The sequence below is a fragment of the Podarcis bocagei genome (genome assembly GCF_964188305.1).
Source record: "Podarcis bocagei genome assembly, chromosome: 1".
Lineage (NCBI taxonomy): Eukaryota > Metazoa > Chordata > Lepidosauria > Squamata > Lacertidae > Podarcis > Podarcis bocagei.
In genome coordinates, this window is record NC_138125.1 from 52,977,861 (window position 1) to 52,998,577 (window position 20,717).

The 20,717-nt window shown below is 44.0% G+C and overlaps 1 protein-coding gene across 1 annotated transcript in view; it reads right to left on the reverse strand.

Moving 5' to 3' along the window:
- CREB3L1 (cAMP responsive element binding protein 3 like 1) overlaps positions 1 to 20,717 on the reverse strand; it is an 86,663-nt gene that overhangs the window by 64,645 nt on the left and 1,301 nt on the right. The window lies entirely within an intron of this gene.

Sequence of the window (20,717 nt, forward strand, 5' to 3'; positions counted from 1 at the left end):
AAGAAGAAGAAGAAGAAGAAGAAGAAGAAGAAGAAGTAGTTACTTTTCTACTGTCTCTCCCCTCCCATGAGGATTCTTTCATTGCTTTGTCCTCCCTGGCTATTTTCCTGCTTCTGATATATTCAAATAAAATTTTAGTGTTTGTGTTAAAGTTGTTACAATCTGCCCCTCAAGTTCTTTTTACCTTATTCTCAACTTACATTTGTTTTTGCCAGAGTAGATGCTTCTTTTTATTTGCTTCACATGGCAAGACTTCAGCTTTTAAAATAAATATGTTGTGCTTTTAACAGCTCAACTTTGCCTGTTAACCATGCAGACATCCTCTTGGGTTTCTCCGTACCTTTCCTAGTCTGTGGTATTTATTTTACCTCAGTTTCTATTATAGTTGTTTTCAATAGCAACCAAGCTTCCTGAAGAGACTAGACCCTGCTCTCCCCCCCCCCCCCGCTTTTACATTCCCTTAAAAAGATCTGCTCATTATTTTACTTTATTTGATAAATTTCCTCTGTTGAAATTAAATGTGATTCTTTTGGACTTTTTGAACAACTTTCCACTTCCATATATGCTAAATACCCAAGAGGTTTCCCACCATATCACACCTGGAGACCATTCAAGATTGATGCGATCCTAACCATGTCTTCTCAGAAGTCCAATTGCATTCAATGGGGCATATTCCCAGGTAAGTGGGATTAGGGGAGCAGCCTAAATTTAGTTTAACAATTTAATAATACATAAAATAATCGAAGGACCACTTCCCCTCTAGTTGGCTCTATGACTAGTTGTTATCAGTCAATGCTTCTCCTTTGGCTATTTTCCCAATGTCTTTTTCAATATCATCATCATGGTTGGGAACGGAGCAACAATATGCCCCCACCATTAAGATTACTTTTGGAGCTTAGTATTCCTGTTCACAATAATTCTGTGGAAGAGTTAGTATTCACGATGGTCCTTAACCCTAGCTTAGATGTGGGGAAGTATTAGCCTTCCAGATGCTGCTGAACTACCATTCCCATCAAACCCAGTAAGCATGGCCAATGGCCAAGGATGATGGGAGTTGTAGTTCAGCTCATCTGGTGGGCCAAAGGTTCCCTACACCTGCCCTGGGCTTATTTCTGGGATACATATACACCACCCATTTAAAGCACTTTAACAGATGTGGTCTCCCCCAAAGAATCCTGAGAATTGTAATTAGTTCAGAGTGCTCAACAAATAACAATTTGTAATTTGATGACCCTTCTATGAGGGGTCTGCAAAGTTCTGAATGCTAGCAGAATAAGTAAAGTTATGGAGATTGGCTGCCGCAGGGGAGGCCCGAGTTTGCGACACACATCCCAGTGCCTTACTATAAGAATTCTTGTACTAACTCCAGAAGCCAAGCCAATCTTTATGCTAATTCCAAAATTCCAAGCCAAGGCTGTGGAATTGGAATGCTTAGTATTAAAAGAAAAAGTAAGTAGGCATATAACCTGGTGGAACATGTTGTCAATGCATACAGCACGCTATCCATTGATATAAAAGGACGTGTTAGCAGTGGATGCATAAAATATTCCAAAACGATTCTGAAGCAGTGTTGTTTAATACATCAAAGGGGTCATTGAGTGCAATCAACAGGAAGCCAATCAGCTGATCTGACAAGCCAATCAGGACTCACCTGACCTTCCATATAGAATCCTAAGAACTCAGACTGATAAGCTTACCATTAAGAGAAGTTGCTAAATCGACTTGCCTTAACCTCACCCAGAAATTTGTCTGCCTCTTCCAGAACCACCAGCTCAACCTAGACCATACCATCTGCCTTGGGATCCTTGCCTGCTTGCTCCGGAGCCCAGCCACTGGCCTGTCTTTGGCCTTGCAATTTGGCCCTTTGGATTTTGAAGCGCCTGTGCTGGAATCATACATGTACAGCTTAAGATTCTCACACATGAAGCCACTTATGTATACAAATTCCACAATACTGTGTGCTCATGCTAATTTCTTCTGGGCAGTAGCTCTTAGGGGTAACTCCCCTGAGTTGGCATGGAACTCTCTTGGAATGGCTCAAAACCTGTTTCTGGTCTCTTCTTTTTCCTTCTAAAACCTGCCAAACATCACATCATTTTGGAGCCAAGTCCTATTGCTCTAAATTTAAACCACCACTGCCAGCAGCATAGGCTCCAACCCAGGTTGTATCACCTCACTAACATTAGAACTGTGGCTCAATTCAAAGGCTTCTACTTCCACCCAAAATGGTGCTCTATTTTTTGCAGACTATGATAATTATTTGCTCATTTACCACCAGCTGAATCCTATGTTGATAAAGAATGCTAGGGCCCCCTTTTGTACAGTTTGCCAAAATTTCTCTTCCAGCATCAGAGGTTCTGCCCTTATTCTTTTATCGCACTGAACTTTCTGTTAATTCTGAGGCCACTCCATGTGAGCTTTCATTCTGATTTCCAGCCTCTTAGGATGTTCCTACACCCAGTCAAAATGATCCAAAATGGCTTCTTCCTTACTGATCCCCAATACTAAATCCATAAGAAAGAATACTGAGTGATCTTCTGTGGGATTCTTCAATAACCTGTAAGGCAAAGCCAAGAACAATTCCCCACATTGTGTAGGCGCTAGGGCCCCGAAGATCACACTTGTGAAAAGCAAAACAAGATTGCAGTCAATCAGGTGACACAACTGATGGCGACCTTTCTTTGGTTCTTTATGAAAGGGATAGTGCTGATTTCTCAAAATGTCCAAAGATAAGGAAGACCTACTGTATACGATTACCCCAGATGCAAAATCCCTTTTCATCTAAATCATCTTAAAGCCAAGCTGGGAAAATCTTCAGGACTACAAAAGAGTTGCTTTCAGCAGGATGGTGATGTAATTAGCAGTCTGGGCAGGATCTCACCAGCTGCTAGACTGCTCATGGTTTCAGTGATGTGATATGTCTAGGCACCATGGCAGGCAAGGAGCTCTCTGGGAGCTTGTTGGCAGAAGGTGTACCTCTATGCCTTCATGCATCATGGGTGTTTTCCAAGCGCTTTCACTCAGAATGTAGAATTCTGACCTGATGCCAGTAACCGATGGAAAGCCTGTGCCCTGCAATCAGAGAGGTGATTAACGTTTAACTCTTAGCTTTAAAAAATGACATTTTTTGCCATCATATTCAAGTTGAACAATAAGAAGTGAAGAAACCAGGAAAAGTGAAGGTTCTTCTTTGTGCCAACGAAGGCTTGAAGCCTGCAGGCAGGTCTGCTGTTGAGTGTGGGCTCAACCAAAATGAAGTTCAGCAGGAAAAATATTTTGAAAACCTGCAGTCAGTAGAGGGATGGGGTGGGAAGCTATTGTAGCCAGCTCTGTTAAAGGTAAAGGTAAAGGGACCCCTGACCATTAGGTCCAGTCATGACCGACTCTGGGGTTGCAGCACTCATCTCACTTTATTGGCCAGCTCTGTTACTGTCAACAAATTCAACAAGAAAAGAATTCAGATCAGAATCCCCTATATTCAGCTGGGGGTGTTACTTTTACAAGCCACCTATTTCTGTTTCAATATTTCTCAACACGATCAAGTGTAAATAGTAGTTCCACCAGGCCACTCTTGACAGAGAAAAGTATCAACAGGTATATGTTTTTGTGGGGGTTTTTTACTACTCTTATAGCATCATTCAATGAGAACTGCAGAAACACTTTCTTGACTTTTTTCTTTACAAAACAAACCCATTTCATTATAAATTGTCAGAAAATTGTCACAAACACAAGAGCTTGAAATCAAATAGTTCTTGGTTAATTTAAAACACACACACACACACACACACACACACACACACACACACACAGCATACAACCTCTGAAATGAAGCCAAAGATCCATTTGTGTCCCTGGAAAAATGTTAACTGTCTGCATGCAACAGTATTCGAGTCCGCACACCTATATGAATATTCAAGCCATTTTGTCCCCCTATTATACAGTACTTATACAACATAAACAAAAGTTGGACCAAGTTCTATGGGTCCACAATGCTGACCTTCCACAACCCATAGCCAGAACTTGAGTCTGGTCTCTCCCTCAAGCCTGCTACTGGTCATCCCAGGCCTATCAACAGTTTTGTTGTTTCCTTCTGGACCTAGCTCCATCTGTGTCTACTGCTAAGTAAGTGCCACTGTGTTTAATGGGGCTTACTCTCCCAAGTAAGCATGCACAGGATTACCTCAATGCTCTTCTGTTTTGCCCCACATCCAATCAATGCTCCTGCATCTTTCCTTCTCTCTGATGTTCCAAAAGATGTCTGCATTCTTCTGATGTTTTGCTTCAGGTAAAGGTAAAGGCAAAGAACCCCGGATGGTGAAGTCCAGTCAAAGGTGACTATGGGGTTGCAACGTTCATCTTGCTTTCAGGCCGAGGGAGCAGGCATTTGTCCACAGACAGGTTTCCGGGTCATGTGGCCAGCATGACTAAACTGCTTCTGGCACAACGGAACACCGTGACGGAAACCAGAGCGCACAGAAACACCATTTACCTTCCCGTCGCAGCAGTATCTATTTATCTACTTGCACTGGTGTGCTTTCGAACTGCTAGGTTGGCAGGAGCTGGGACAGAGCAATGGGAGCTCACCTCATTGCGGGGATTCAAACCGCTGACCTTCTGATCAGCAAGCCCAAGAGGCTCAGTAGTTTAAACCACAGCGCCATCCACGTCCTTTCAATTGACTGCTTATCTTAGGGTTGTTCTCTGCAGGGCTTGAATGGAGTTTTGGAAATGGTCTGACTTGGACAATAGGAGCTATTGCTTTGATCAAGACCTAGATGGAAAGTTATCTCCAAGGAATAGTTGACACACCAGTTTTATGAGGTTTGACTCTTGGTCTCATTCGCATACCCTCCAGCATTTCTCTGGTGAAAATAGGGACATCCTATTCTATTATATTATTATTATTACTACTACTACTACTACTACTACGACTACTACTAATACCCCATCCATTCAACTGGGTTGCCGCAGGCACCCTGGGCAGTTTCCAACATAATAAAACATTAAACATTTTAAAAAACCTTCCCTATACAGGGCTGCCTTCAGATGTCTTCTAAAAGTTGTATAGCTACTTATCTCCTTGGCTTGGGACATCACATAACTCCATACACACCAACATTTCTCCAATGAAAATAAGGACGTCCTAAGGAAAAGTGGGACATTCCAGGATCAAATCAGAAACTGGGGTGGCTTCTGTGAATCTAGGACTGCCCCTGAAAAATGTGGACACTTGGAAGATCTGCATTAGAATGTCCTCCCCATCTTTTCTAACTTGCTTCTGAATTTTCCTGAGATTACATTTTGGAGTTTCAGACTTGCTATTATTATCGTTACTATTCCTGGCTCTTTTACTTACAGGTGTGGTTCTTCCCACTCTCTCTGGCCTAGCTATGGAAGGACCAGGCTGTGTAACCAAAGCAATGACTCAAAGGCCCTGGCTCATGTTCAGCAGAAACATGTTTTAGCCAGAAGGATTCTTAAAGAGGCCTTTCTAAGGGCTTGTTGGCTTGTATTTGACTGTATATTCTGGGACTACCACCCCGTCCCTCACTATTGGCTGGTGGGGCAAGAGGCTCACAATTCCTCTGCTGATATATAGAATACCAGCGAAAGCCAAAGAAAAGGGTCATTCTGTGCAAACTCTGGTTATTCTCTCAGAGAATACCTTCTTGGTATTCTCTACAGAGAAGGCCTTCTTGGTTTTGGCACCCTCCCTGTGGATGTCAAGGAGATAAAGAACTACATAACGTTTAGAAGACCTCTGAAGGCAGCCCTATAACAGGAAGTTTTTTATGTTTGATGTTTTATATAGGCTGTAAGCCACCCAGAGTGGCTGTAAGCCACCCAGGCAGATGGGTGGGGTGGTATTATTATTATTATTAGTAGTAGTAGTAGTCACCCCCAACTCTGCCAATAGAAAGTTTCTCCTCCTGTTCTAGGTTGACAGTCCTTTACTCCTAGTCGAGATGAAGATGTGAGCTACACAAGCATGCACAAGGTGCAGATTTTCCAGGTGATGCAAGGAGAGGGATCCTTCTCAATATGTGTGTGCATGTGGGAGAATATTGCCATCTTACTGGCAGATAAGAAAAGGTCACATGCCTCTTCCAGCAGGAATTAGATGGAAACAGACTATCTGTGTATCTGTACTTTAGAGGAGAAACCACAGTTTGCACACTGTACAAGCAGCTGGCTTGAAGCCTGACCAAGCCATGTCCAGCTGTTCTGCATCCTGGCTGGAGAGCATCCTTTCACTGAAGTGATACAAAACATAAGCAGCTACTAAGGAAGAGCCAGCAAATCTCCACATATCTCAGCAGGAAATCAAAACACCCGCTCCCCCAACATGCACCAGATGCAGGGCCATCCCAAGGCAAGAGGAGGGGTAGAGGGAAAATCAGAGCTGGACTGGGGGGATTACATCATGCCATGGATCAACCCATAAGCTTGTCCAGCTGAAGCTGTGCCAGGAGGTCCAGATGACTCAGAAGTGTGCTGCATGCATCTCCAGCTCTGTTCTCTCTTTCTTCCCTAGTCGCTCTCTTTTTGAACTAGTCCCTTTCTTTTCTTGCTTACCCTTCCCTCAGAAACACATGGAGTGGAGTGGATCAAGTCACTGAGGTGTCTGTGTGAGTGAACACTGGTCTGGGGCCTGCAAGGCCTGTGTCCTGAGGCAATGACCACAGCAAGGACAATTCCTCATTTGCCATATCTGAGCCCGCTGAAGTCAAAAGGAATTTGTGTTCTGAAGTATAGGTGGGTTCCCACGAGGCAAGACACAGTGATAACAGCAAGAACCTTTATTGAACTAACAGAACTGGACACAGGGGTAAAGCAACTGCTTATATACATTTCTGAAGGCCTGGGCCACTCCCACTCCCAACGTGATTGGCTGTCTAAACTTCCAAGCTGCGAATCATGACTCAGAGTTTAAGGGCCAATGGCAGAGGCCCAAATCCTGAAATGTTCTGTGATTGGATATCATGTATCAAATAAAAACACTGGGGCTCAGAATCCTTAGTCCAGACTTCAGCTCAGGCAAACACAGACCACCGAATACATAACATGTTCCATACTATGAAAGGCAGGCTTCACTGGAGCCACCTAGAACCTACTTAAAGCAGAGGCTTTTGGTACTATTTCTTGATGGGACAGCTCCCTGATAGAATCACCATTCCCTTTTCTTAACTAAAATACAGCTCCCTTAACTAAAATATAGCACAGCCACATAGAGGGAACGTGTGACATGGAACTGATGTCTTGCCATAATAGCACCACCAACAAACTAGAAATCCAGGGGTTTGCCCTGGGTACAAAACCTCCTCCTTGTAGCTCTGCTTCTGTGTATTAAAATTCAGCACTCTTATCATGCTTTGTGACACAAAGTTTATGTTCTAGATTTGATTCCTGCTGCTGGACTCGACACATCCCAAGTTCTAGCAACAGCGCTGAAAGGACATTCCAAAGACCAACTTGGTTCTCTCAGTTGTGGTTCAGTGAAGTGCAGTGTTAGAAATGAGCAAGGCACCAGACACATTTTGCTACTACTCCCTTGGGTCCAACTGTGACTATGTGAAGATTTATGGATGCAAGATGCTGAAGAGCAAGAGCAGGAGAGGGTCACTGCCTTCATGTCCCATCTGTGGGATTTCTAGAGACAATTGTTTGGTTATTGTGGGAAACACGATCCTGGGCTAGATGTTTCCATTAGTCTAATCCAGCAGGGTTTTCATTTTCTTCTGATGGTCATGTCACTGGAAGCACTGGCTGGCAGCCACAGTTTAAAAGCCTCTGCCTTAGTCCATAGTTAATACCATTTCCACTGTGTGTGTTTCTCCTTCTTGCCAAGTGGTAGCAAGAATCTGGGGGGGGGGGGTTCCAGGCAGACACTCAGGGTCATGTTTCCATTGGGAAACTGAGGCACAGTGGAGACTGGTGTCTTTGAGAAATATGATTTATTTTACACAAATTTATACCTAAAAATTGGAGGGGGCACAGAACATTATGCTGCAAGAGTGTCCCTCATGGCTCCTCCCATAGCTTCAGTAAGCTTGGGTCCAAATCAGCAGTCAGTCATGGCCTCTGGTTTCTCAGTGCAACCTCCTCTAGCCAGCATTGAATGGAGCTCTCCCCCACTTCCTCCTTCTTGTTCCCAGAACACCTTGCCAAAAAAACCCACCTCACCTTCTGCCTGCTCGCCCCCCTTCTTCAGACCTGTTTTTTAAAAGGAAACAATTTTCCTGTGTGACATCATGCCTCCTGTAACCTCCCTCTCCCAACTGTGCTATTTCTTCTGCTAACTAAGACACAGCTGGGGGGGGGAGGACAGCACCTGCCTGGTCAATTGCTCTTTAATGGACCAGCACTTAATTCTCCTTGTGTTCTTAATGGCATTGCTATCAGTGAGCTCCTGAACAGGAGAACTGTTTTGGCATGCATTTTAAAGCTAGCATCTGGCATATTCCCTTCATCCTACAAAAACCCACTAAATTCCACCCCTTTATTAACTTCTAATGTTCACAATGACTCTAGCAATTATGGGTGCCCTTGCACCCCCACACTCCGTACTCCAGATCTGTAACAATATATGTAGGTATCTCGGACTATTCATGGGAATCCAAGACTATGACCTGTGCCATTACATCGAAAAGGAGCTTTCCAAAGAGAATCAAGTATATTAGGCTGCAATTCCATGCACTATTACTTTGAGAGTAAATCCCATTGAACTCTGTGTGACATACTTCTGAGTAAAAATGCTTAGGACGGAGCTGTACATTTCTTGTCCATCCATTTCTCCCAAGACCCAGAAGGATTAAAATGCCAACTATCTGTGGTTGCTCTCAGGACCAAGGCCAGAGCTTCAAGAAGGAAGTTGTCATGATCATAGAAGCAAAGAATAGGCACCTAAGTAAGAGCCTTGTGGCTGTAACTCCTTCTTTCAGACTCACTCTCTTGCCGCATGGAGCATAGCGAAGATGATCAGCAGAAAGACGGTTGCTTGTTTGCTTAGAGATTATAGGGAAAGCAAGCTCTAAAGTCTAAAGAATCAGTAACCACTGCTGCTTACCTGCATACTGTGTTCAACTGAACATACAAGAGGGGTGAATTCCTCCTCTACCCCACATCAATATCAAATGAAAGTGATTTCCTGTGCAAGATCTATTCTACCCAGTACCAGTTTTACCCAGTTACAGTTCTTGCTTACCCAACAATCATCGTCTTGAGCTAATTCACTCAAACATTATAAAACAATACAATGACGTCAACCAAACTTGACTTTTTGCCAGTGAATTTTGACATCTTGAACCAACAAGGTGAACCTATTGGCATTGCAAATTGAATCATGGTTCAAAATCCTAGTGGAAGCATTGGCACTCATGGTATCATGAGTACCAGATCAGTTCAGCATGCTGTAAATCTCTGAAAACTTTGGTGGATTTCAATGATTAAAAAAACAACAACAACCCAAGGGTATATCTTGGCTTCTATATCCCAACCACCAGTAAGCAATCAAATGGCACATACATGTTAATCTCCTTCCTTGGATGTTTTTAAGCAGAGGTTGGATGGCCATCTGTCATGGATGCTTTAGCTGAGATTCCTGCCTTGCAGGGGGTTGGACTGGATGACCCTTGGGTCCTTGACAAGATTCTATTATTCTATGATTCCTTCTTCTGCTCTTTCCTAAGAAACTTAGGCCTTCTCGCAGCATGTAGATAATTTATGAAAGTTGCTGCCACAAGATGCGGTAATGGCCACTGGTATAGATGGCTTCAAAAGGGATCGAGATAAATCCATGGAGGAGTCTCAATGGCTACTAGCCACAATGGCTACATGCAACCTCCAAGACACGGCTGGATGCAAGATGCTGAGGAGCAAGAGCAGGAGAGGGTCACTGCCTTCATGTCCCATCTGTGGGATTTCTAGAGACAATTGTTTGGTTATTGTGGGAAACACGATCCTGGGCTAGATGTTTCCATTAGTCTAATCCAGCAGGGTTTTCATTTTCTTCTGATGGTCATGTCACTGGAAGCATGGCAGTACTAAATCTGGTCCCTGTATCCCTCGCAAGCTCAGGGAAAAGGGCAAGAGGGAGAAAAGCCAACTGATCTCACTTCCCCACACAGATTCAAGGGCTGGTCAAAGAGAGGATGATAGCAAAGTATACTACTTGCTATGGAGAAACAGGGATGCACTAATCTTTCTATGACTACATCATTTCATCCTCCTTCCATAGTGTAGGAAGGTGTACCATATATCCATTCATACACTTGTGAGAGAGTCATTAAAACCTGTATGGTTTTATAGATTGCCTGTAGAGACAGCACTTTCAGCCCACATTAAAATTCAGAATGTTAACGTTCAAGAAAAGGCATTTCCAGTTGGACATTTTTCTACTCAAAGATGCTTTAGCTAAGAATGCTTCTAAGAGAAGGCAATTTCCAGCCAGAATTTGTGCACTCTTAGGCATCAAAATGCAAGGCAGTTCTCCAGCACATGCAATGATATTGTTAACATCTGCAGCTCATGTTAGAAACATGCCTATGCCCCCACCCTCCGATGAGTGTTTAATAAGTTTACTCTGCAAATATTTTCACATACTTTCTTCCTTATAACTTTCCTTTAAATTGGTTTTTAAAACACTTGCAAGGCGTTTTCTTACTTTTCTGCCACCAGCAGCCACCAACCATTTGAATCATAGATTAGACTGTCACCTGATAGTTGATGGTTATTTTTATTATTTATTAAATTTGTATAGCACCCTTCATCTACAGATCTCAGGGCAGTTCACAACATTAAAATACAAGATAAAAACACAAAATACGTAAGAAGAACAAAAAAACAAAACAATAACAAACCCCTCCCTTGCAAAGATAAGCCTGAACTGAATGAGTTTACAGCCGCATAAGACATTTCCAGCACTCTCACTCTTCACTGCTAAACTAATTAACTAGCTAACTATAACTCAAAATATGCTATGGATCAACTAACTGTTTGCAGCTGATAAAATGGGAAGTGTGACACTTTCTATGTAGGCCACAGTGCTGGGCTGGCATCAGCTCTCCAGAGACATCTGTGTACCTCTCACAGCAGCTGGGAGAGCTTCCCGCTGCACTAAGGAATCCAGCAGAACTGGAAACTGGTAAGGATTCCTGGCTAGTCTTTTAATTCCAGTTTCTTTGGAGGTGGGGAGGGGTGCTCAGGCAGAATTAAATGCATATGGCCCTTTTCAATTAACAGACTTTTTCATCCACTGTGAACATAGTGTTTGCTGCTTTTAAACAAAAGAAAATGGAGCAAAAGAAAAAAGCACCTATGTATTAACTTGATAATGAACTGATAATGGCCCTAAACTGATATGAACTCACAATCTCAATGCAGTGCGATACCAGTGATGCTCAGTGTAAACAGCCCGGGGCTGATGGGAGTTGTAGTCCGAAACATCTGGAGGGACCAGGTTGGAAAAGGCTGAATTAGGGCTTCTGTTAGAAACCAGAGAACTGGGTGGACTTCCATCCTAGCTCGGTGGAAGCTGGTTTAACAGGCAAAGGCCTTGTCCATCTCAATTCTCCCCTTTTTGTATGTCCAGCTCCAGAGCTCTTTCCCTCGCTCTGTTCACCATAGTTTCCTATGAAGGGCCCTGCTGGATCAGACCAAAGGCCTATGTAATACAGCATCCTGGATTCTCACAGCTGCCAGCCTGTAAGAAACCTGTCAGCCTGTAAACATGATAACAATAGCCTTCTTCCACTCCTGATCCCTTGCATACCGTCTCTGATTCTGGAAGTAGTAGTACACAGCCATCCTGATTAGCATTCTTTGAGAGCTTTATCCTTCAGGTCCTCCCCTCCCAAGTGCTACGTCAGCTTCAGCGTGGCCATTCTGCCAGACCCAAGGTCAGGAAAACAAGGTAACTTCTGTGTTGCCAGATACTAGCAACTGGCATTTAAAACTCCCTTGTTCCCCGGAGCCAGAAAATTGGCAAGTGAAATGCCTGGTGGTGACAAAAACAACACAGTAGCCAGGTCACCCAAACTGTGGTACCCCAATCAGTGATGACAGCACCCAGTTGTTCAATGCATAGAGCAAGCTTGTTTTCTCCTGATCTGGAGGGTAGGACATGAACCGATGGATTCAAGTTACAGGAAAGGAGATTCCGACTAAACGTCAGGAAAAAGTTTCTGACGGTAACAGCTGTTTGACAGCAGCATGGACTCCCTTGGAAGGTGGTGGACTCTCCTTCATTGGAGGTTTTTAAGCAGAGGTTGGATGGCCATCTATCACAGATGCTTTAGCGGAGATCCCTGCATTGCAGGCGGTTGGATTAGATGACCCTTGGGATCCCTTCCAACTCTACAATTCTGGAAACTTAAAAAAACTTCTTGGTTAATATTAATGCATTGCCATTCACTGTCCCAAAAGACAAAGTAGGTTGGTTCAATGTGGGTTTAAAAACTCAGAAAGAGATAAATTCCATGGCTCACCACGTCAGGGGCATAAAACCAATGAAAGGACTAGTGACCACCGGTTAAGAAACCAAAATAAAGCACAAAAGGTGACTGTGTCTGAAGCAACATGTGAGAGGTGCCGTCTTAGTCGCGGCATTAATGAAAACAACGAATGAATAGGAGCATTCTGGCAAGATTCAACAAAGTCTACAGCTGACAATAGAAAGGTTAAAGCAGCAAGTACAATAATATGATGAGAAAGTTCACAGCAATCTGTAAGTAAACATAGCATGGAAGATTAACCTTACATTTGAAGACTCCTTTCAAGTTTGAAACCCAAGCACAGGTTTCCAAGGTCAAAACAAGAAGCCCTGTGCCAAGCTAGAAGGGTCTGCTAGGATGTACTTAAAGACCTGATAAAATTAAGAAACAAATGAGCCCTGCGGCAAAATGTTGTGACGTCGAGTAGTGTTTAAGTTTCCAGCCATGCCCTTTCCCACAATACTCCATTCCATTCTTCCCCTGCCCCCACCCCCGATTTTCCACACAGTAGCCCACTTCAGGGCATTTTAAATGCATGTGAAATAAACACCGGGGGGGGGGGGAGGGATGTTACCTCAGACCTCCCCAACCAACCAACAACAAAAGAGCTTCAATTTTCAAAAGCAAAAGATTGGAAGGGCCAAGAGGGCTTGGCAGAAGAGCCATGTTAGGGACCCTCATTTCTCAGCCATGACCACAAACAAAGGGGATAATAGATAACCCAGTTGTGGACATCCAACTCTCATAGACGAGAGGGGTTGTCGCAAGACCAATGATTGTTACCACCAGAAAGAGGCATGGATACAAATAACACACTGGGCCCAGACGATCCTGCTGGCGGTCCAATTCCCATTACTCCTGAATTATTCAGCAGTCATACATGGTCTATATGTCACTCATAAACCTGTCCTATTAAAAGACTGGAAAAGAAACAGATTGCAGAGAAGGTGATTTCATCCCCCAGGCCATGTGCCCCTAGCTGGTTTCAGACGGCTAAACCAACCCCATCATAATTTTGCTTAAGTCAATCCAATATAAGTGTCCTCCATCCCTGACTTTCTAATATAGGCTTTAATCCCTCTAGGGTGGTACCGTGTTATTCCTGAGTTTTATGATGTACCATGCTGCTTTTGCTAATGAAATGTTAAATACTATTGGAACAATAGTAGCAGTGGCATAGCGTGGGGGGTGCAGGGGGGGCCGGCCGCACCGGGTGCAACATCTGGGGGTTAGGGTTAGGGGGCGCAAATACACAGGTTAGGGGGCGCAAATCCACGGGTTAGGGGGCGCAAATTACTTGCCTTGCCCCGGGTGCTGACAACCCACGCTACGCCACTGAATAGTAGTATACCTACAACTGGTGGTAGGGATGGTGTTGACTGGAGCTCTGTTTTTAATTCATAATGAATTAATGAATTAATTCATAATGAAGCCAATTAAGTTAACCAATGACTTAATGTTTTCAGACCTATTAACAGAACAATCCCATAAGTATATAGTCAGAGTGCTGTTGAGTTCAGTGGGGCTGACTCCTGGGTAAGTTACAGCCTAAACATGTCATTTTAGATGGCAAATTCCAACCCTACTTCCTTTCTAAAAGGACAACTACATGACAATTAGGCCTCAGATAATACTACTCAGATAATACTACCTGGGGACCAGGTGGTGCTGTGGGTTAAACCACAGAGCCTAGGACTTGCCGATCAGAAGGTTGGCGGTTTGAATCCCTGTGACAGAGTGAGCTCCCATTGTTCGGTCCCAGCTCCTGCCAACCTAGCAGTTCGAAAGCTCAGCAAAGTGCAAGTAGATAAATAGGTACCACTCCGGTGGGAAAGTAAACGGCACTGCTCTGGTTCGCCAGAAGTGGCTTAGTCATGCTGGCCACATGACCCGGAAGCTCCCTTGGCCAATAAAGCAAGATGAGCGCCGCAACCCCAGAGTCGGTCACGACTGGACCTAATGGTCAGGGGTCCCTTTACCTTTAATACTACTCTGCCTCAACCTTAATACATAATAATACAGATACTATTGAACACCCAAAATCTAATGAACATAGGGTTGCTATATTTCTAAAAGTAAAAATCCTGGACACTAAAGTTGTTGAGCTTTTTCTCAAGAAAAATTGACGTTGGTTGCCATACATCTGGATTTTCCCGGGCATTTTTGCCAATCTCCACCTGGACACTGCTTCAGACTGCAGCAGATTTGGCCTCTAAATGCACATGCACAGGCAACTCCCCATTTATGTGGGGGTTATGATTTGAGGCACTGCACATAAGTGGGACGCACATACAGTGGCGGAGCTTCATGCTCCAGCACCGGGGGGCGGAGAGCAGGCGGGGGTGGGCCTGGTGCACATCCCGGGGGAGTGGTGCACTGCCCATAGGGGCAGGGTGTGCATTCCGGGGGCGTGGCACGCTGCCCGCACGGGTGTGGTGTGTGTCCTGGGGGTGTGGCGCGCTGGCTGCAGGGGCAGCCACAATGGCACCCCACCGGGATGGGATCGCACTGCCGGGGGCGACGCGCTCCTTCCACACTCCTCTTCCTCCGCCTGTGTGCACATAGGCCCGCCCTGAGATGCTGAAAACGGTCCGCACACCACCAGTTGTGTGCATGCTGATCACACACAAATAGGGAGTTGCCTATTTGTGCATGTGTATATGCATACAGTGCGTGCAACACACACACACTGGATGGCAAGAGTTAAAAATATGTGTTGGGAACCCAACTGCATATAAATATTGATAATTAGAAACTGACTCACTGATCATGAGAAAGAAATAATCATACATTTTCATCAGGCCAGTTTTGCAGTCACCATCCAAAAAGGAACTGTAATTTAAATCAACCAGAAAAACAACATGGTATATATAGCCAGCAAAAATGTTAAGAAATATTTGCAACATTGCTGACAAACCAAATTTTTCTCTCACAACTTTTCTTGCATTCATAAAGGGCAACCCATAGGCTCCAGATTGCGGGAGGAGCTGGTCAAAGCAATGGAAGATCCAGAATTGGATTTTGTGTGTTTTTTAAAACAGTAAATGCAAATTTTGGGGGCCTGGTTTATATTGTCACTACATGAGGGAGTTAATTCCTTGTCCCCACCAGATGCCACTTTCCCAAAGCTACTATTTTCCCACTGAGTAAAATACACACAGTTTCAATTCATAATTTTAAAATATATATTCTAATACTATTTTTTTTAACATGGACTGCTAATCTTGAATACAACCTCATTTGTTTTAATTGCTGCTATATCCTTTCAACACCTTTGAGAATAAAGAAGTAAATGTGTGAATATGTAAATGAAGTGTATAATCTGAAAGGCATTCTTACAAATGCTCCTGTGCAACAGATCAGTAATGAAGGGCTTATCTAATTTATGAGTGTAACATTTGATGGAAACAGACAAATAACTATATTTTATGGGCTAGTTATACCAGAGGAGGGAGAAAATTTTATATATATATATATATATATATATATATATATATATATATATATATATGCTTTCGTAGATTTTCACGGGTACAGGAATGCAGGTTTTGGTGTCTTCGGGTGTCTTCCCGTGTAAGAGTTGGGGTGTCTAGGCGACGTTTCGACGAGGTCTCACTCGTCATCTTCAGGCTGGTGCTTTCGGCTTCTTGTTACTGGAACAGAGCAGGATCTCAGTGTTTGAGTTCCTATAAATACTGTTGAGGGGGTGTGGTGTATAGCCTCCAACGTTCTGGGCAGAGAGGAAGTTCTCAGGTTAGTGTGCCTTTTCTTCTTTTGTTCATTAATTACTTGAGGGATATCTTGAGAGATTTCTTGAGTGATATTCTGAGTACCATTTAGGAGGGTCATTAGGTGTGGATTAGTTGCTAAAGCTTTCGTGTCTTGACCTCTTGAGCTTGTGAAGAGTTTTTCTGAGAAGATGGCTGTACTGCACTTAGTTGTGCTCTGGCTTGGCTTCGTGTATAGGGGCGAGCTGTGGTTTTGTGCCCTGTGCCAGCCAGATCTGTGTAGGGATTGCAGGGGGGTGCAGCATCCGGAGGTGCCACTATGGTTTGGCTACTGGATGGTGTCTGTAATTTATCTGTGGAGGGGGTCTGGGTTTGGGTCTGGTGTGGTTGATTGGAGATGGCGTTCTGTGTGCCTCTGGTTCTGGTGTCGGTTTTTGTGGGGAGGGCTAATTTCCAGATGTCTGGCAGGCGGGACGTGTCGTCACGCTTGTTCATGTTGTGAGGGTGTTTCTCACACACACCAACCGCTACTTACATGCACAATCACACCACCACCCTGCACAAATAAACTCCGTAGCCAAGACTCTCATCTCCAGAACCAAACGCCTGGCTGACAAAGACCACTTGACAACTGAGTTACAGAATCTCTCAAATGTGTTAATCGCCAACGGATACCAGCAAAACAGGGTTACGAAACTAATCCAAAAAGAAACACCCCCCAAAAACCAAGACACAGAAGAAAACAATGGCATGGCCCTCCTTCCTTATATCAAGGGCACTACAGATAAAATTAGCAAAATCCTCCATAAACACAATATCAAAACAGCCTTTTGCACCAACCAAAAAATAGCCAATATCCTCAGAAACCCCAAAGATAAAATCCAGTTAGAAAACCAAGGGGTCTATGAAATACCCTGCAAAGTCTGCCCAGCCACGTACATTGGACAAACAAACAGACGAATAAATGCACGTATCGCAGAACACAAGAATGCCGTCAAAAAAGAAGAAAAAACTTCCTCTCTTTACCAACACATGAAAGAAACAGGACACGAAATTAATTTTGCAGATTCCAAATTGCTCTTTAACATGGAACATCACCACAAGAGAATAATCATGGAAGCCATCGAGATAGAGAAACACCCTCACAACATGAACAAGCGTGACGACACGTCCCGCCTGCCAGACATCTGGAAATTAGCCCTCCCCACAAAAACCGACACCAGAACCAGAGGCACACAGAACGCCATCTCCAATCAACCACACCAGACCCAAACCCAGACCCCCTCCACAGATAAATTACAGACACCATCCAGTAGCCAAACCATAGTGGCACCTCCGGATGCTGCACCCCCCTGCAATCCCTACACAGATCTGGCTGGCACAGGGCACAAAACCACAGCTCGCCCCTATACACGAAGCCAAGCCAGAGCACAACTAAGTGCAGTACAGCCATCTTCTCAGAAAAACTCTTCACAAGCTCAAGAGGTCAAGACACGAAAGCTTTAGCAACTAATCCACACCTAATGACCCTCCTAAGTGGTACTCAGAATATCACTCAAGAAATCACTCAAGATATCCCTCAAGTAATTAATGAACAAAAGAAGAATAGGCACACTAACCTGGAAACTTCCTCTCTGCCCAGAACGTTGGAGGCTATACACCACACCCCCTCAACAGTATTTATAGGAACTCAAACACTGAGATCCTGCTCTGTTCCAGTAACAAGAAGCTGAAAGCACCAGCCTGAAGATGACGAGTGAGACCTCGTCGAAACGTCGCCTAGACACCCCAACTCTTACACGGGAAGACACCCGAAGACACCAAAACCTGCATATATATATATATATATATATATATATATATATATATATACCCTACCTTTCCCCAAAACCAGGACTCAATGTGGCTTCCAAAAAATTAAAACAAACACAGATTTAACACAGAAAGCTAAAGAAAATTAGCAATTTTGTGCAATTTTGGTAAGGTAGCAAACATAAGTAGATCTAATACAATTATTGCGGGACGCGGGTGGCGCTGTGGGTAAAACCTCAGCGCCTAGGACTTGCCGATCGCAAGGTCGGCGGTTCGAATCCCCGCGGCGGGGTGCGCTCCCGCCATTCGGTCCCAACGCCTGCCAAACTAGCAGTTCGAAAGCACCTCCAGGTGCAAGTAGATAAATAGGGACCGCTTACAAGCGGGAAGGTAAACGGCGTTCCGTGTGCTGCGCTGGCTCGCCAGGTGCAGCTTGTCACGCTGGCCACGTGACCCGGAAGTGTCTGCGGACAGCGCTGGCTCCCGGCCTTTAGAGTGAGATGAGCACACAACCCTAGAGTTTGGCAAGACTGGCCCGAACGGGAAGGGGTACCTTTACCTTTAATACAATTATCTACTATAGTAGTCATTGATACATGCTTTGTCAGTACAACCCCACTGGGCAAGAGGGGAGAAACCATTTGCTTCAAGTTGCTATTAAGCTAGATACCATATGCTAGATACCATTGCCCTACACACCAGGGCAATGTAAGTTATCAATAGTGGAAAACAAAATTGTGGCATCTCTCACTGCACAAGGACATGGAAAGTGGCCTTAAATCAGGTCAAACTATTTGTTCACCCAGCCCAGTATTGCTCCCCTTGACTGGCAGCAATTCTCACATTATCTACTACCATGTCCTTTTGGTAACTGGAGATGCCAAGGACAGAACCTGGGAACTTTTTGCATGCAGGCATGTGCTCCGCCATTGAGGGACAGCCCCTCCCTGAATCTCTTGCTTATGGAATAGGATATCTTCTTTGGCGATTGCTCGTAGCCGAGTCTTCTATAAACACGGTTTTAACAATGAGTCCATAAGTGACTGTGGAGGCCAATTCTGGATCCACATGTCCTTCCACATTGGGGACATTGGTTTCCAGGTGGGAGTTGGTCACGGTGTGGATTTGCCAGGCGTGCCTTCCTCTTAGCACGTTTCTCCCTTGCATCCTGAGTTTGAGTGTCTTCAAAGCCCATAATACCTTTGGTAAAGGCTGTTCTCCAACTGGAGCGCTCGCAGGCCAGTGTTTCCCAGTTGTCAGTGTTTATACTACTTTTTTTAGATTTGCCTTGAGAGAGTCTTTAAACCTCTTTTGTTGACCACCAGCATTACGCTTTCCATTTTTAAGTTTGGAATAGGGTAGTTGCTTTGGAAGACGATCATCAGGCATCTGCACAACATGACCAGTCTAACGAAGTTGATGTTGAACAATCATTGCTTCAGCACTGGTGATCTTAGGATATAAGACACCCAGGGCAGGAACAAAGCTTCAGAGGGTGAAAAAGATTCCTAAAATAAAATTTGACATTACGGAAAGGTGGCCCTGGTATATAACATATGGGAAACTGCATGCCCCAGTCTACAACAGGATGCTATTTCAGTTTCCAGTCGAGGAGACAAGTTCCACCCAAAGGTTCAAAGGCCTTGTGTTGTATATATTCAATATCAGACGCTTTGCTGAGGTCCTATAAGGGTTTCTGTATTCATGTGTGAGATTTTTTAGTGGGTTCCCACCCACCAAATATATAAGACCCCGCCCCCCATACTTCTGGAGAAACTCTTCAGACTACAGTTAAGATGGGCTTAGACAAGATTTCAGAAGATCATATTCCTTTATTCTAGAGTCATATTCCTTTATTCTAGAGTGATTAACCTGTAATAATTAAATATTATTTTTATTTATTACCGCCCTTCATCCAAAAATCACAAGGTGATCACAGCATAAAGATACAAAATGAGAACACAAAATACATAATGAACCAAAAACAAACCAATACCCCCACCACATTATTACCCTTCACTGTTGTTATAGTAACATGCCGATTTGGATTACCAGTGCATACATAAGCATAGACAGAAGCAGGAAATCCACCACAGATTCCTCAGGAAGTCTAATAGCAGCTCAGGTGGGACTTTGGATTTAGACAGGGTAAACAGCACAGAGGGGAGGCTTTAAACCCCACTACCACCAATGCTTCTGCTCTGATTTAAACTGGAGCTCTCTCCCATGCTCACTGCTAGAGAGAATTCTCATCACAGATTTCCTGAATACACTGTGGCCCCTCAGAGGTAAAATTTGCCTCAACACCACAGACATTAGCCTGTGGTGCTAAGGTTCTGGCCTGATTTTTGACCTGATTTAAGGTTTTTGGGACACTTTACTGAATATATTCACCTATTCACAACTTTAAGATTACATGGAACCCCACTGTTAAGTAAATGAACATACTAGTCCTACAATAGAATTTTTTTAAAAAATGTGAATCAACTCCAAGACGTTCCATTACCATAGATAAGTCATCTAAGAATAGATTCGCAACAACCATTTGTTGCATGCTGAGATGAAATTTTGCACTCAGAGTCAGATCACAAGTTCCATCCATGTTCGCTTCCCAGCTGGCATGTTTTGAAGCAGTCCTGGGGCTGCTTCCCCTATGCAAGATTATCTCCTGAAGACCACTGTGTCC